The sequence below is a fragment of the Poromitra crassiceps genome (assembly GCF_964638095.1).
Source record: "Poromitra crassiceps genome assembly, chromosome: 11".
Lineage (NCBI taxonomy): Eukaryota > Metazoa > Chordata > Actinopteri > Beryciformes > Melamphaidae > Poromitra > Poromitra crassiceps.
The window spans coordinates 33,696,592-33,711,950 of NC_139643.1; positions in this window are offsets into that span (position 1 = coordinate 33,696,592).

A 15,359-nucleotide genomic window follows, 5' to 3' on the forward strand; every position below is an offset into this window, starting at 1 on the left:
CACACTAACAAGGCTGAGTTCTCCTTTATGAGAATATTTCCCAGCGCTTCTATAGCCATCTACTGTACAATATGCAATTTCAGGCTCTGCTGAATCTATAGCTGCTTGTCATACTGTAGGCTACCTCTGCACATTGACAGGCCCTCTGTGTCAGTGATAATGATGATGAAGTTCCACTTGTATAGAGTAATTGCAGTAATCTTCTGATAATGCTTAACCGCAAAGCCATCAAATAGAGTTAACTGAAAAGATCCAATGCAACGTTTAAAGTGGCATGTGAATAGCACTGATTATGAAGGAGGCGGAGATGGAAGACTTAATTGCACAATGTTTCGGGTCAATACACGATGAGAGGCTCCACATTTGTTCCTGAATAGGCTCACACGTCTTCCTACCAAACATTTCTCTTCAAAAGAATTCTGTTTTAATAATACGGTTTTATCCATGTGACCAGTGAGTTGGAGAACAGATAGCTCCGCAGACTCAATGCTGAAACTTCTCAATGTTTGTCTGAACAAAAAGCTGGAGAAAGAAGATGTGAATTGGTTCAAACGTCCTCCATCACGCAGAAATCAGCCATTGCACGGCTTTCCTCCACAACAATGGTCCAATTCTAGCTGTTGATTAGCTTTGATCCAAAAAGCAGGTCCGGCTTCCGGCCTCCAGCCGTGCAGCAGCTTGTGCTCATCAGTGGCCTGATTGATTCTGCTCACTTCTTCATGGATGGTCATGGCATGGCATGGCATGGCGGACAGGGCCATGGCATGGCATGGCCCTGTCCGCTCGTTCCTACTCGAGTGTACTGACAGTGCGCTGAACCACGCCGTTTCCCCGCGAGCCCTGCAGGATTTTCACCTATCGTGGCCAGAAATTTATTTCAGCCAAACCCCAGTCTTTCTAATTGGTTTGGTCAGTCACAAAGACAAAGGTCATAAAGGTCACTAAGCCTCTGCTTTATCCAGTGGTGGAAATGGCCAGGATTTGCTCTGGGAACCCTACTTACGCAGAGTGGGGGCCCGCCGATGCGCGAGATCTACTGATTATTTCCCCCTGATTTTATTCATGACAGACTTGACGTGACGTGTCTTATTGACACTGATTCAGCTTCCAAATACATGTTTTCCTACTATTCTCTGCTCCTTTGGTGCTGTCCTCTCCACTGCTCTGCTCTCCTTCAGGTGCGGTCAGATTGATATAAAAACGCTTTCGAGAAACAGTGCTTAACAACCGTTCCCAACCGTTCAACGCCATTTCCACCACTGGCTTTACCACTGTATGATCTAATGGGGGGTCTGGTTAGGTGGTACTAGGGAACAGGTGACCATGGGTAGAAATCAACAGCAAATTGGGCAATAATCCTTGTTACAATTCAAAAATGTACAAAAAAGAAAAGAAAACAAAATGGCCATAACTTAATTACAGTGGGGGGTGCAATCAACACAACACTTGGGTAGCACTTGATCAACAGAGTTCAGCAAGCCTGTCTGGCATTCTCTGATCAATCAATAGGGGCAGTCATACTCATAAGGGACAAAAAACGGGGCATGCAAGTTCTTAAGAATAAATAAATAAATAAATAAATAAATAAATAAATAAATAAATACCGGTAAATACAAACTAGTGAAACTACACTGGAAACAAGTGGTGTTATTTCAGGTTCTCTTGGTTTAAGAAAAGTAAAATTTGAAGGCTGAATATGAGAGTGACTCGTTAAGATGGATGTTTCTTTGCATTGCTGTAGAACTACGAACAAAACAACCTAAAACATGGAAATGTCACATGTCCAGGCGGACATGTAACGGGTGGAGACGGTACCGACACTCTCCCACTTCCAAAGCGCATGAGCACTAACCGCAACGCCAAGAGAATCCGCTCCCTTGGCAGAGCTGGTTAACAGGCTTTTATACTGCAGCAACTCTTCTACTACTCAGGACTCACGAGGACTCTGATTTACTCGGTTGCACATGTACCAGCTGGACACTAACATGTCCATGACATGAAAACGTCCCATACTGAAACAGCTTTCTATTGATTTCTGAGCTTCTTGTGTGTGTGTGTGTGTGTGTGTGTGTGTGTGTGTGTGTGTGTGTGTGTGTGTGTGTGTGTGTGTGTGTGTTGTGTGAGCTATCATGTTATAGGTAGTGGTACATAATGGTGAGAGAAGGCTTCCCCTGCTGTGCTCCCTGCCACCGCCTCTTAAGAAAAGAAACCGAACCATCAAAATGTCCTCAGACTCTGAATAATCTGCAGCGGTCTGCTCCTGGAAGATAGGACCACTGAGATGCGGCAGGGTTTAGAAGTTGTGGCTGGCAGCATTCCACCATCACACATTTCAACAGTGGGGTGGAGCACTGCATGGAGGAAATAAGGTTTTCATGATCATGCTGCTGCACTATATAGGAAAAATGATGTCCCCCCCCCCACCCCCCTATTTAACCTGTGATTGGCACTCCATCACCAGAGACATTTACAGACTAATTTCAGACACCATCACGTAATCTGTGCTCTGTTCTGTCTAGCTCTATTCCACATTTCAAAAAAGGCAAGTCAATTTATTCACAAAGCCCACGCTGTCATGATTTTTATTAGATTTTTAAATTGCATTTGATGATGTTCGCCTCTTGATGAAATCAGCGTCCCCTAGAAGTCCCCTGAGGAGAGGAGCACAATTACCTAATGAAATAACTCCTCCTTCAGGATTATTCAGTGCAATACTCATAAATTATAGTCTCCCTTTTGCTTTCAACCCTTTGATATTAAGAAACGTAAGTGCCACCGAAATGCTCTCAGGGCAGCACACTAATCCACTTATGAATCAATATTTACCGGCACATTCAAATTAGTATCTTATTTTGCCGTGAACCAGGGAGATGGGACTCTTGAGGCATACTGGCAGGCAGCCATGTTGTTTTCTCGAGCTGCAGAAATGAGAGAGAGAGAGCGAGAGAGAGAGAGAGAGAGAGAGAGAGAGGCAGCCCTGGCAAAACGCCCGTTCCTCCAACCTTACAGGGTGTGATCTCCTCTGCATGTGCTGAAGGCTGCAGCACATGGACCGCTGCCTGCTGCTGCCACTCTCCTCTCTTAGCAGAGCGCCGTCACTGGTAAAGCGTGTTGTGACCTCTGCTCCGTCACGCCCTCTGAAGTGAAAGTCTGAAAGGAGCCAGGGAGGACCAAACAACTGTGACAGTGTAGAGTGGATATCTGTTGCAGTGACAGCCAAGGGCGTCACTTTGTGTCGAAAAGCGGTGGGGACGTAAGGCTCAGATGAAGAAAAAAAAAACATTTGAACATGCAAGGTCAAACAACATTTTGAAGGTCAAACAACATTGTTGCCGTTTAATGCTCAGTGTGCACAGTGTGACACCTCTGCCTGAGTAATGGAAGCAGGAGACAATCGACATGCTTCATTTATTTCAGATGGGAGATAACACCCCCCTACATATTTTAGGCAATGTAATGGAGGGATACAGTATAAAGTAGATAATTATGGCAAGAAATAAAACTTCATAACAGCACATCAAAAAGGTATAGCCTGCCCTAGGCTACTATCAGTGTTGGGCAAGTTACTTTCAAAATGTAATATACTACATATTACTAGTTACTTACATTTGAAAGTAAGTAGTTACTTTACAATATTACTGTCTGTGTAGAGTAATTCGTTACTTATTACACTACTTTTGCATTACTTTTACCAAAACAACAACAGCAGCAGAATGACATCGCCGCCCCGGAACCATCCCAAAAAAATCATTTGTCATCATTTGTCATCTATAGTGGTTATTTTTGCATAAAAACACAGTTTGATTAGGGAATGAATGTATCTTTTTTAGTTTTATGTGCTTTGATTTAAAAAAAATGTAACTCAATTTGTAACTTGAGTTACCGTACTTGACAAAGTAACTGGTATAATATTACTGAAATCTTATAAGTAATAAGTTATATTACTGAGTTACTCCTAAAAGTAATACATTACATGTAATATGTTACTTTTGTAATGAGTTGCCCCCAACACTGGCTACTATACAGATCACTGCCCTAAAATATGACCAAGTAGAAACAACTGAATAATGTAACTTTTTTGGACAATGTTTCTTCTATATTTACATTGCATTGTATGTTTTGTTATTGTGCAAAGAAACCCCTCCTCAATGTAGTGCAAGCTATTTTTCAGAACATTGTTAACAAATTGTGCCTTTAAAAAGTGGTGGGGATGAAATCGGACATTTGGAAAGTGGTGGGGACATATCCCTAGCCTCGCCAGTGTAAATGACACCTATGGTAACAGCACAAATACAAGACTTTAAATGTCAACCTGTCCTGAAAGTAGGGCTGAGTCTGCCCGGTCTCAGAAGATAAATATCTCACTCATGTCTTTCTAATAGCACTTGTTCCCCCATTATGCCTCTTATGAGATTTGCCAGGCAAATTATCCATTTCCACGGGGCCCTTGATGCATGCTGCTGGACTGATCATTTGTGATTGCAAAAACATATTTTTGTGTCTGGTTAATTCTTCTGAAATTGTGTCTAATTGCCGTGTTATAGCACCTATGGCAGAACACAGTTAGAAGCACATTAAGCATAATCACATACTGGACACGGCCGGGTCCTAAAATGCAGGAGATCTTGCTCAGCCATTTGGAATGCTTGTAAAGTAGAACATTCATTGTACATTTTATGTACATGAACCAAGCGCATGATTTTTTATGGTTATTTCTTAACTGCAGCAGAAGGAATGGAGTCCACCAAGAGAGGGTTATTCAAGCATTTAATGTAGAATCAAATTGCCAGGCAGGCTTCGCTGGCGTCGCACCTCTGTTTAGTGTTTCAAATGCCAACAAGGTCATGTTAGACAAGGTAGTGATCCAGAACATGTCACAATACAGACTGTGTGAGCTCATTGAACACTACATAATACAAGTGAATGTGGCATTTAGGTAGACAATGAAACATCCTCCACCTGTAATCACTCCACTGGGGAAAACACACCCGGCACCGCAGGCAATTGAAGCACTTTTTTGTTTTTTTCCTCATCACGCAAAGATTGTGTGAGCTCCAGTAGTTACAATATTTCCCTGTAAGCATCCCACACATGTACTCTGACAACACCAACCGCAGTTTCGCCCCCCAGATCAATACATTGCCTGCAAACAGAAGCTGCACAACACCCACACTGGAGCGACAATTGAAGCACAGACGGGGGACGATGGAAGCAGTCGTCAAAGTTGCCCCAAAACAGTCAGGTAACGCATTTTTCTGGCTCAATTGTTCATCAATCTGTTACAAATATAAACAATTCAACCTTGCGTCCAACTATTTTATTGGTTAATCAATATATTATCCTCCATTTACAGTAATGCCCCACACAAACTTTGTTTTGAAATGTCAATTTCTTGTCATGTTTTGCTTGTAATGTCTAGTCTACACCATCACATCAAAACACCAAACAATGTGCCATCGCTCCCTGTATTTAAGCTAGGAGAAAATAAAAAATAATCCAACATGGAACAATCGAACTCGAAAAAGGAAAAACATCTATTTTCAATATTTCTGACATGAAAATCAAAACTAAACGCAGGGTGTTTATTTGCTGCAGGGACACAGTGAACAGTGGTTAGCATCTGCTGCCCATGTTTCAAGTTCTCAGCTCTTGTGTAACACGCATACGGGTCTGTGCTTCAACCGTCCCCCTGCTTCAATCGACCCTGCTCTCCCCTATCTCTGACGCACTGATTTCAACATCTCGCTGCAGAGGGTGGCTATGCATCAACCTCTTAAATCGTTCTGTCACAGAGAACTATGGTGAAACAGCATCGGGCTCTCAGGAAGGCTACGGTGCTTAAAGTTAGGGGACCGCCGAGCCTCGTTAAACAGTGGGTTAGCGGACTATGGTTCCCCGATGCTTCCATCCCAAGTCCGCATGCTCTGATTTTTCACTGTACTCAGCGTAGCATTTTATGAGGTTTCCCAGGCACAGCAGGGGCAGCAATAACTTGTTTCTGTTTTATGATTCCTGCAGCGTGCGTTGAAAGATGTCTGCAAAGCAGGGGAGAGACGGCCGTGATGGGAGACAGACACTGAGCTACTGACACAGAACTCACACGCGTTCAAACAAACCACACGCACACGTGACCACAACACCAAGACGTCCACAAAAGAGTATTTTACACCAGTGTGTGTGTGATCTGCTCAAACGAGTGGAGTGTGGGTGTGTGCGTCTCCGAGTCCCAGGGCCACGTACCACAGTAGGTTAGGAGGGGACAGCAGGCCATTGCCACCCACAGATAAGGCGTTGTTTACCGCCTGGGGCTCCCCAGGCCATTTCACCTGTCAAGGCTGGCTCGAGCTCTGATAGCGCCCATCTGTCTAGAAGGTCTTCAGATGTCTCTATCAGATAGACTATCCCGAAGTGCAACAAGAGACAGCGTCCTGCTCCGAGGAAATGGACAGAGATTTGAGTGGGTTCCATGCCAAGCAGGCACAAAATCAGATTTCTCCCTTTCTTTTTATGAGTTGTTGTTTTGCCCAGATAGTGCGATGGGCTGTGTGCACGCAGGCAATCTGCTCACACACACCCTGACAGTACAGATTACAGAAGTATAATCCTGCTGATGAATGGCGACAGAAAGAAAGATAGGGAAAGAGACAGAGACAAGACAGAGGGGGAGGTTGAGCAGCAGAACATAAGAATTGCTTGTGCACAAGCCCGTGTATCCTACCTGTTGTACATCAAAGTTACTGTAGGCTGTCACCAGTACAAATATTTTAATATTTAGGAAACATACAAGCGCGTGCAGACACATAATGCCCCAGATCAAACTCAAGACTTAACCATGTGGTTCATTTGAATATGCTAATGAGACGAGCTGACAGCATCAGATGATTTACAGGAGCTGGTTTTCCTCCAGGTGCTGCTCTGTGGGCCCATTATCATTTGCCTGCAGTTTCTGTGCTCCTTGGGGCATCCAGGTAGCCTGCTGGTGTCCAGCCGCTCTCAATCCAATTTGCATAGCGATTCATAATGGATAAAGGTTTCATAGGGGCTGGATAGCAGGCTCGCATCCAGGGGGATCTCCTCCAGAAGCTGTCAGCATTCATTCAGAGTCCACTGAGCTCTGCCCACAGTCAGCCTGTAGCTAAAATGCAATCCCTGAGCACACATCTAAATCCTGGGGATTACTGACATCGAGCTGAAATGGTAAAAATCCCAAATGCTAGATGATGTGAGAACTCAAGAGGGGTGATGGCCATCTTGGCCAAACCGCTCCCTATCGACACACATGCACGAACGCACACACATGCACACACGCAAACATGCACGCACGCAAACACACATGCACACACACCCAAGCAGTGAGAGAACAGAAGGTATTTCACATTTTTAGGCCTTCACACATCCCTTCCCTGCTTCCCACTGATCGATGTCATCAGTGATGTCACTCGAGCAGTTGGGATGTCATCAGTGATGATGTCATCAGTGTTATCACTCAAGGAATTGTGATGTCGTCAGTGATGATGTCTTCATCAGTGATGTCACTCAAGCAAGTTCGCTGCTGAGAATCGCATCGCCTGTCTGATTTTGGGGGCAGAACTCTGCTTTGTTCAGCTCAACAGTCTTCATGGTCAACCCAGACATACCTGAGGCCAATCCCTGACAGAGACGAGGTCAACGTGCAGCAGAGCAAGGGTCAATTGGAAAACACTGAGCGACGTTAAGGATGATGTCATAACCACTGATGATGTCATGCCCCAAAATCGTCGAGTGATGATTGTACACCAGATGATGATGAGGATGACGTGGCATGAGTTGATACGTTTGGTCACAACCCCAAAAAAAGTGGACCCATGGCGCATAGCCTCCACCCTATCCGTGCACTCGATTTCTAGTGTGTGTATATACATATAGTATGATAAAGAAGAAGTTGCAGCATTAGAATGAGTTACACTTACAAAGTGTGTCTTTATGATGCTGCATTGATGGATATTTTCCTGTATCTGGATGATGAAATTATTAGTTTATGAACTATTCGATTTGATTCTGCATATACTGTCAAAACGGTGGCAATCACAGTAACATGCACATATAGCTCTTCACTTGCAAACCTCTACAGTACATGTATGCAGTAATCTGCTTCTCTCTCGGTGTGTCTCTCTCTCTCTCACACATCTCTTACACACACTTACACACAATGGGTATGGGAGCAAAGCAAAGATGCTGTGTAATTGCCATTAAAAGACAAGCTGTCACGGTTGGAGGTTGGCTCAGGTCCTGTTAAACCTTCATTCACCATCGCCTCCACTCTGACTTACTTAAGCTGTGAAGGCCATGGCGTTCCACAGAGTAATGAGAAGCAGGAAAAGCCAAGAGAAACACAGTGAGCTTCATGATAAGCCGCTGATTGAAATGGATGGTACCGAAGTTACCGAACACAGATGAAATTACCAAAAGAAACGTGGAGGAGCCTTTGACAAATTGGTGTGTGAAATATTGGTCTATATGGTAATGCTGGTTGTGAAATGCATTTTCCACACATGACGGAGAACGTGAGCAAGTCGACTTTCACTGGTATGATGTACGACTTTCATTATTTTGCCATCCAGTAAAAATGAAAATAATCATTTCTGGGTCACTCTTTTGCACTTTTCCTCTCAGCTCCACCTGCGGTAGTAGAATAGACAGAATAGAGTTGACATTTTTATTATTGTATCTTTGTTGCTACATGGTGGTATTTTACGCCATTTTCTATTTTAATTCAGCGGAGTTGTAGTTTCTTTTCACCCATGTACTCACGTTTAAGCAGACAGTGTTGAACATAATGGCCAAAATGAGACATAGAATCAATTCGACTTTGCAGCATGTGTGTGTGTTATGAGTACTACCTTCAGTCAGTGTTCGTGTTCTCTGAAGGTTAAATCTACTGTACTTCTCGTATGCAGATCAAACTGCTTGTGCAGCTTAGATTCCTGGCTGCAGGTCAATGGGTGCAATGTAAATCTAATCTAAACGTCGGGTAATGGCCAGTCTGTTATACACAACAGATGTTTGTTATCAGTCAGAAGATTGTCTGCATGGTAATTGGTAAACAATTGGCTCTATAGATTTTTAAAGGCAGGTGCATTAATAAATAAAAAATGATAGCATAAAACAGACATTTATTTAGGTAAAAGAAGAAGACAACCAAAAATAAATAAATAAAGAACTGCAAAAGCATTTACTTGCTTGACTTCACATCTCTCAAAGCTTCACTAAATTCAATTTACCCACTAGATATTGACCTATATTCAATATTTATATACTCTCCTCGCAAACCAACCACATAATCTCAGGACATTGAGCATTGGTTACATAAACAGGAAGGACAAAAATAGCATTGCCCTTTGATTGCGCTCCAAGGCAACAATACATTTGAGCTGATTATCCAAAATACTTTGTGTGTTGCTGCGAGCCCACGGGTAAACTCAACAAACACAATTAGAGAGTTGAGATGAGTGATGAAATACAGAGACTGTCTCATTTTGTTATCTGTCTCAGTGCCCAAGAGCCATGATCACTCCGTCTTGCAGTTTTGGGATATGGAGGACTTGAAGGGCTGCCTGGGACCCATGAAATGATCTGGGATAATCTATTGTGGAGATTGGGTTTGTTTACGCCCCCGATAAATATTCAGTCTATTAGTGTGATTCATACTTGCTTTGTGTCACTGTGTTATTCATAGCTCATTTACTGGGCATAGTGGATATGAGTCAATTGTTATCAGGAATGTGAAATGATGCCTATGTGAGAGGATAAAAATAAAATGAATATTCTGTGTTTTGCAAAGCAGCCTCGGCTGAGTGCCTAAAAAAAATGGGGGGGGGGGGGGTTGTCTCTGGCCATCAATGCTGATGAATGAAAATGTACAGTTGGCACAAGTACAGTTGGAAATAAATCTTCAACAACAAAACAAAGTGGTTTTCTTTTAGAAGAAGAAACATTCAGGCGACTGTAAGAAAGCGACTGTAAAAGCAGAGACATGCAGTAAGACAGGTTACTTATCAATGCCCTCCCAATCAAAATGTCCCTCAGTACCATGGCAATTAAGGACAGCCACTTCACTGCCAATCTTTCGGCGAGAACTTAAAACACACCTTTTCAGGCTCCATCTGGGCCCTTTTTGAACTAACATTTCTCTCTCTCTCTCTAAAGAAAAACAGAAAAGAAACTACTAACTAAACTTTACCACTATTTCCTCTAGACTGTGCTGCATAGTTGATTGCTCTATTGTTGACAAAAATGTGTTATTGTAAGTCGCTTTGGATAAAAGCATCTGCCAAATGAAATGTAACGTAATGCAAGGAATGCATTGAGATTGGACGATTGTGAAGATGATAGAAAGACGTACGCTGTGACTTAGATTGTGAAGATGATAGAAAGACGTACGCTGTGACTTATACGGCTCCTGCCACAAAATTGACCCAAATGTGTTTTTCATCAAAGCCGTGTCTGGCCTCCTCCCATTCTACCTGAAATGAGATGTCTAAGACGCACTGTCCCCTTTTTCTCCAACAGTGTGAAAAGCTGTAATTTAGTGCCAAATATAAGTCCAGAAGAATCAATCAAGAGCCATTCTTCACAGGGAAGAGTATAGATTTTCTGTTTTGTGAGAGGGCATTTCCAAGAGGAGCAGAAAAGAGAAGAGCCACTGAATGTAGATGATCACATTATTTGACCTGGAACAGAAATGGTGACTCATCTCTGGCCCATAGGGGATGCAGAGCGTGTCCCACCGTTTCCCACGCTGATTTAGTGGAAATCAGGACAGAGGAGGAGCTGAAGGTCAAAGTCCCCTTAATGTCTACAGTAGCAACTGGATGTGCTGATATTACAGTGTACACTTACACCACATACACATACAGCTTTGTCATATTGTGTACTTAAATATTTGCAATTTAGGGTAGGTTTATACTTCATTACTCCATCACAACAGTCCATTATATTATGAGGGGAATATGCCGATTTTTAGAGAGCTATATCTGACACCTGCCGTTTTGTTTGTTTTTGATACACCTCGTGAATGTATTTCTTTATATGGAGGTTAAAGGAACAATTAACACAAAAAATAAAATTACGTCATATCACCCTTATGCCAGTTACAACACAGCACAGGTGAAGTTTTTCCATATAACACTCAGGGAGTTTGCCAACACAACTGGAGTCAATAGTGACTGGTTTTCTCTCGAGTTGTGCTGCTGACCTCCCTGTGTGGTATATGGTCAGACTTCACCTGTGCTTCAACTGGCATGAGGGGGAGTAGATGATAGAATTCCCATTTTTGGGTGAACTGTTCCTACAGTACGCTCACACTACATTTCGTGACACTGAACTAGGAGGGCATTATATTAAACACACATCTACTTTTTTAATATCCTCAGGTGCATTTAATATGAAATAATCCCTTCATTCAATGGAACGGCTATAGCAGGGTGCGATCTCTGCAGGCTGTCTGCACCTCGTCTGCCGTAAGCCTAGGCCGATGTATTTCTAGAGAGGTTTCCCTGCCCTGCTCATGTTTACAACCACACACAACAGTTGCCGTGCCAAAGCAAGGCTAGTCAAGCGTCAAATTAGCAGCAACCGGTGGAGCAGCGTTCCCGGAAGACCGCCAAGAAAGTTTATGCAGTCAAGTCAGACGTCCAATTAGTTCCGATCTGTGGCGGCCGGGCGTCACCACGCGGAGAAAATACAGGCATCGTGTTCGTTAAATAATGCAAAATGACGACTACATCCACGCACTGTGGCACTGCCCACTCCCCAAGCACAACATAGAAACAATACTCATCACTCTCGCCAAGAGGACCATTCTCCTCAACTGGAAAAGCAGGGGGGAAAACTAAATGTCTCAGTATGGATAGACCTCTTCATAGAACACATGACGACCATGGAAAAACTAACTGCATCTATTAACCATAAAATACATCAGTTCCAGAAAGCATGGGAGCCAATCCTCACTGCATTACTTCCTGGATAACTTACAGCACACACCATCCATCTACATCACCAGACAGACCAGTAAAAAGACAATTGAAAAGAGGGGGACACGCACGCATACCCATTCAACTTTTGTTTCCCTGGTTGTTCTGCTTTGCTTTAATAACGATGTCAGTAATAGTATTACAGTATTATGTATTATTAAGATAATGATATTGCTGATTCTGCCACACTCTACCTGATCTACCTGTAGCTCCGCCCCCTCATGCCATCACATAGCCTACTACACCAATGTAACGCAAATTGTCTGTCTGTCAGTCCACTATGTCTATCTTGTCTACTCTTTAGGTCACCTCTTCTTTTGCTGTTGATATTGTTATTGAGGTTTTCAAAGTAGGAGGCGGGCCTCCCCAGGGGGGCTCCAAGCAGTTTCAGGGGAGGCTCAGTGATGGAAGCCTGTGTTTGATTTGGTTAAAGAGATAGTTCAACAGTTTGGGGGAATTTTACAGTTTTTCCCACTTTCCCAGAGTCAGAAATAAATAAAGGCCTTCAGACATTTTTTTTACTCTGAAGTACAGTACGTCAAACAGCAATATCAGTCTATCTTGTCTCAATTGTTGAGTGTGGGGATCAAGTACATGTTTCATAATCACGATAGGCATCCATAAATTTAGCGAAACTACGTGAACGTTAAGCAAGCACTCTGGGGGGGTAGGCTTTGCCTGAGGGGAGGCCCACTGTCTCAGACTTTGAAAACCCCCTGCCTAACATGTCTTTGATGATGAAACAAAACCGAAGTACCTGGAGGAAACCCAGAGGAACACAGGGAGAACATGCAAACTCCACACAGAAAGGAACTGGGATGGATCAGCCATTCGAACCCACAACCTTCTTGCTGTGAGGCAACGGTGTTAACCACCGTTAATTAATTACCAAATACGGTAATTCGTTTCACTTTTGTGGAAGATTGTATTCGGCAATTTCTACAGCTATTTAGGCAATTTCCTAACTGTGTACTGTAAAGCCGCAGATTTGCAAATGGTAGTCTACCATGTATTTTTATTATTTTAGTGTCGTTAGCGTTACTAAGCCGCACAATACAACAAACTGAGTTTTACCACAGTGCTAATTTGAAAGCACCCTTATTTGGCCTTGACGTCGTCAGTTCTGAATGGCATGAACATGTCTGAGCTCTTTGATCTGAGCAGTAATGGATACATGTGACATTTAGACATCATAATTCCCTCACAGGTTGCTGTGTAGATAAGAGTGAATCAATAAGACAACTTTCATGAGAAGCAGTGTGAATGCATTAAGGCTCTCATTACAACAGAGGGAATGGATTTGTCTGAATTGTGCACAGTTCCTTGGTTTACGGTTTTCGATTTTCTGCTCTTTTAGAGTGAGACATTTTGATTGGAATAATAGGATTCTATGTGGGTTGCTGTTTTCCGCTGGCTGACACAGGAGCCTTCCCAGATGACTTCCTCTTGAGCCTGAGAGGAGAGCTCGGTCTTCCATGTCTCCTCTGTCAGACACCTGACAACGGACCTGCAGCAGGTTAGTCAGGTCCTTCCTCCCTGCATGCTCTCTGAAGACAGATCAATTTACTTTTTTGTTTTGTTGATTGAGCACAGGATGCTAAAAGTAATGGGAGCTATCCGAGATCATCAACTAGGGCTACAAATAACGATCTTTTTTTTTATTATCGATTAATATGTCGCTCATTTTCTCGACTAATCGATTGGTCGTTTGGTCTATATAATGGTGAAATATGTCAATGACTTTCCCCCCCAAAACCAAAGATGACGTCCTCAAACGTCTTCTTTTGTCATGACCAACATATGACCGCTCAAATCTAGGAAAACGCACATCAACTCTAACGGATAATTATGCCTTTCCTGCAGCTCAATGAGCTGATTCCTCTACCCACTCAGATGTTTCCAACCCCAATGGAATAACTCAAAATAACCCACAATGTGCGCACTCAATATTGCCCATGACGACTGGTACACCCCCCCCCCCACCCCACCGTTTGTCACATCTTTGTGTTTTGTGTTGTTGTGCTCCACCTGTGATGAAACATCTTGTGCTGTCTTGTAACGTAGGCTACTGTAATTTGTTGATAAAGTAATTGAATTCAGGGATGATTATTATCTATATATATTTTTTAATCACAGAATTCCAAAATAAAAAATCTACTTTGGATATCCATTGTGTTTACCAGATTTTGAAGAGGTATTTCAAAGCTGAAGAATAAACCCGGTCCTGCTTGAAATGATGCACGAAGTTCCTCACAACAGTTCTTTCCACTGACGTAGGCCATAGATAACAAGCAACACTCCCTGAGCCCTCTTCTGGGAGGGGGGTTAAGGATTGCACGGTCGCACCGGTGTTATGCCGAATTCTGCATCTCCACCATATTTTTCGACTGTTTTGACATAAAAATGGTGATGCAATTCTCACTAGGTACAAACCGCTGAGATATGCATCCCCCTCCATAAGCCAGGAGAGACCCCCAGGCCTCGAGGTCACCTGTACTGGGATTTTAAGCACCAAAGTCTGTCTCCATGGGCCGGAGAGACCCCCAGGCCTGGAGGTCACCTTGACATGGATTTTATGCATCACAGTCGGTCTACATGAGCCACCGGCCTGAAGGTTATGTCTACCCAGTACCCAGACGAGTATATCATTTTTAAACAGTTGCATTGCCGTATAAATCATTACAATGTGCTCCCGCGAGGTGGGGATGCAATTCCTGGCGAGGATGCAGAATTCGGCATAACACCGGACCAGAAAGTACACCGCTGCACGGCCAGGATACAGTTGGGCACGACTGCTATGAATATGTCAACACATGGACTGCGAGGAATGGGAACAGTGGTGCTGATGGACTGGCGGTCCTCCAGTTGAGTAGTTCAGGAGGACAGGTCCACCAAGAAATCGCCCAAAAAGGGGTTGGTACATAAGAAAATACAGAAACTGGAGGAAACACATTGAGCTGAACTGTCACAACTAATGTACAGAGAATGAACCTCAACCATAATGTATTTGATCATTCCTGAATTGTTTTTATCATATCAGATTTGAATGAGTGCTTAATTCTTGCACACAGGGACTGAATTAGTCCAGGTTCAACGTGGTTCACATAAGGAGAAGTTCCCCCTCCTGGATCAGTGCAGTCATAGTTCCAGTAAGTCAGCAGCTTTTCCAACACAAGAAAAAAAACCTGATCAAAGTCGCATGTTATGTTGGATGTGATGTGGAACATATAATCAGGAATTACACAGATGTGTGTGTGTGTTCAGACTATCCAGTTGTTTGTCTAACGTACTCATTTTGGGCTGGTTTAATGTGTAATATGTGCATTCCCCAACTATATCTGGATGTTT